The following is a 4,194-nucleotide window of genomic DNA, read 5'->3' on the forward strand; positions in this document are numbered from 1 at the left end:
ACAAACAAATAACTTGATATTCAGCTATCTTGGAAAAACTTCAGATGATTCTATATATATATATATATATATATATATATATATATATATATATATATATATATCTAAATATATATATCTATATATCTCAATACCATACAGATGGTATGTGTAAACACATACTCGTAGCGGGCTGGATATATGCTGTAATGCCCGTATTCCACGTGTTGTTGAGAGGAGCAAGCCAGCGCTGTCAGTGCTCGTTTGCTCCTCGTTCGCCCTTCGCTTCCGCCGCAAATTCAACGCAGCGGCAGCGAGCGGGTGAGTGCGGGAGGGGGCGGCGTGGATATAGGATATAGCAGCATCTGCTGCCGACGCTCCTCTTCAACGGAGCAACGGCAGCAAATCGCTGCTATATCTGTTTTTTCCAACATGTTGAAAAACAAGCAACTGCGACGATCAGCCAACATGAACGAGAACGATGCCGGCTGATCGTTGCACTCTATTCCACAGAACAATTATCGTCCGTAGCGGTCGATATCGTCCAAAAACGAACAATAATAGTTTCGTGGAATAGTGTATCTAGTCCCCACCACATGTATGTAGATGTGTTGTTTTAAAAAAAAAACAAAAAAAAAACCTGTTTGACTGTGATGATGTCCCGCAGTTTCAGTTGGCTCGGAGACTTGCATTGCATTGTCTTCGTCGATTGCTGAAAGAATAATAATATTTGTAATCATCAAACAACCAATCATTCCCTTTTATGCAAGACATGGACATAGTGAACAAAAAAAATTACCAATTATTGGTGTATGGGTCTCTGGCACAGTCTGCTTCCTTGCTGTTTTTTTGTCTTTTAGAGCTAAATCAACAAAAACAAAAAAAAAATAAATAACTTTGAAAATTTATAAACTACAAATTACAATGTATTTCAACAGGCAATTAAACATTCATGGGAACCGTGCGTGCGCCTGCCTTCAACATTCGTTCGCTCAAGCGAATAAAATTTCGGGTCAACATCCCCTGCGTTCAGAACAATACGTTCGTAAACAAGCTGTGCTGCAATTTTCCTACTATTTGCAATGTTAACGGCGGAATATGGTTGCTAGGGCCTACAAAGACACCATGTATGATAAATGGAGCCAAACAAACCACCCCCCACCCCCCCAAAAGAAATAGTCTATTAGAACAGTAATTGCCGACATAAAAAAAGGCATAAATCAAAAGAGTTTTGTAAAAAAAAAGTACATACTAAAAAAAAATACATAGGAGGGATAGATATATATATATATATATACACACACTGCGTTTTATAAATATTCATTAAAAATGTACTTTTTGCAGTGACAACACTTTTCAATATGTAGTATATACATATATATATCTATATATATATATATATATATATATATATATATATATATAACTATATATATATATATGTGTATATATTTATATACACACATATATATATATATATATATATATATAGAGAGAGAGAGAGAGAGAGAGAGAGAGAGAGAGAGAGAGAGAGAGAGAGAGAGAAAGAGAAACAGAGATAAAGAGACACAGGCACACACACACACACACTCGCTCTCTCTATATATATGTAGTAGTTTACAAACTTCCTTTAACATACACAATCACAGTTTGCCACCATAGCCACCAAAAACATTAAACACCCATCCATTCCACAGGCATGACAACATCAACAAAGTTCTTACCCTCCTTCTTTTGCTTCTTTTTACGCAACGTTTTTCTTATTTCAAGTAGCTTGTCTGGTTCTTTTAATTTTAGATCGGACCATTTCTTTTGTAGCTGGTCCTTGGTCCTCATCACCCCAAACTTCTCAAAGAGCTTGATGGAAACTCTTCTTAAAATGCGTTCCTTTCGAGAATTCGGTCTGTCATATGGTCTTCTGATCATATCGTAATCTTGTTCGTCCATCAACTGGACGAACATGGATAGCTCCACCCTGCCCAGTGGAGACGCCCTCTTCTTCTCCTCACTCATTGTAGAATGGAGAAGAGGCTGGTGCGCATGTGCTTATATAAACATACGAACGTAATGACGTCACAGACCACGCCCCAATCGTGCGCCCATAGAGCCCCATAATAAAGGTAATGGCGCAGTTTTAATTCAACGAATACATATTCGCTGGCGCGAACGTGTGTAATCAGTAATTTTTGGTGCGCATGTGCTTATATAAACATACGAACGTACTGACGTCACATACCACGCCACAATCGTACGCCCAAAGACCACCATAATAAATGTAATGGCGCAGTTTTTATTCAAAGAATACATATTCGCTGGAGCGAACGTTTATAATCAGTAATTTCTGGTGCGCTGGTGCAAAACTATTAGGAGCGTATTGACGTAACTGACCACGCCCTATTCGTGCGCCCATAAACCCCCATAATAAATGTAATGGCGCAGTTATAATTAAACGAATACATATTCGCAGAAGCGAACATTTATAATCAGTATTTTATGGTGCGCATGTGCAAAAATATTAATCGGAGCGTATTGACGTCACAGACCACGTCCCTATCGTGCGTCCATAGACCCCCATAATAAATGTAATGGCGCAGTTTAAAGTTAACTAATCTATATTTACAACAGCGAAAGTTTACAGTATGTATGTATGTATGTATGTCTGTGTATATCTATTTCACTACATTGATTTATCTCTCTCTCTGTCTGTCTGTCCCTCTCTGTCTCTCTCTGTCTCTCTCTCTCTCTCTATATATATATTTATATATAGCTATTTTAATATATATTTAGATATATATATATATATATATATATATATATATTACTGTACATAGATTATATATATTTATATATATAGAGAGAGAAATATAGACAGAGAGGGACAGACAGACAGAGAGAGAGACAGAGGAAGAGAAATAGAGCAAGCTATACATATATTCAAATCCTTGACAACGCCTCGTGCATAGTGTGCAATGTAATTTTTTTCTGTGGCCGTTTTTTTGGACAAGTAGCGACTGTAAACTGCCTTGTTTTTTTTTTTTGTAGTGCCAAGTGCGGTACACGTCGTAGCGTATACAATGGCCATGTTTTAAACAAACATGTGAACATTGCCTGCCACAGCATTATGGCGATCTGCATCTACATCTCAGTATGTACAAACAGAAGATATATGTATTAGTTATGCTCCCTTATCAGAGTTGTCCCTAGGAATAATGATTTGTGGCAATACCGCAACACACATCAAGGCACTCAAGGGCCCATGCTCTTTTTATGGACCCTATCAACTGCCCCACCACACACGATGGTACACATGCAGATATTGTACATGCTGATCAAAGGGACCAAGTATACATTCAGATAAGTGATAAAGTTTAATAAAAATTTTTTTTTTTTAAAGTGAATAACTCATAAATGGGATTAAAGGTGAAACCTCTTAAGAGCATAACATAAAAATTATAAAGGTAAAACAAAATAAACAAAGTGCTAAATATAAAAATATTTAAAACATGTTTAATACAATTACAAAGGCGTATAAGTGTAGTCCTGGCTAGAATTGTGGCCTTGATATCCAGCCGGATAAAAATAGTCCTGTGGTGGTAAATATGGACGTCCTTGTGGACTTGCCATCATATTTGAAGGAGTAGGATTAGGAGGAGGAATTGGAGGACGTTGACTGATGGTAGTGTTTTCATCTAGCTTATTTGAAACTGCTTTTAAGAGTAGTTCAGACAACAGTCTTTCAAAATGAAACTTTTGATTCTCCTCCATCCGGCGCATTTTTGATGCCACATTGCCTCCAATATATTCGTACTCATCGATTCCTCCACCGGAGAAAAAAGAATTCGCTTTTTGGAGTATATCATTGGTTTTTTTTTGGAGTTCCGTGATTTTTCTTTTTTTTCTAAAGCGTTGATTTTCCACTTCTTTTGTCGACTGGATATTTGACAGAGTACTTATAACAGATGAAGACGAACTGTCAATGGGAGTACTGGTCCTGCAGCTGCTGCTGGAAATGTCGTGTAGTCCGATTTTATCGTTCATCTGTATTTCCTGTTCTGCCTAGAGCAAAAAAAAATATAACAAAATATACTCAGAATATTTTACTTGGAATAGTCATATGGTATATGACAGTACTCACGGCAATATTAGACAACCTGAGAATTCCTGAACACTTTAAAGAGGCACTATTATCAGGTTATTACCATATAACCTGCTAAT

This window comes from Dendropsophus ebraccatus, chromosome 7, assembly GCF_027789765.1.
Source record: "Dendropsophus ebraccatus isolate aDenEbr1 chromosome 7, aDenEbr1.pat, whole genome shotgun sequence".
NCBI lineage: Eukaryota > Metazoa > Chordata > Amphibia > Anura > Hylidae > Dendropsophus > Dendropsophus ebraccatus.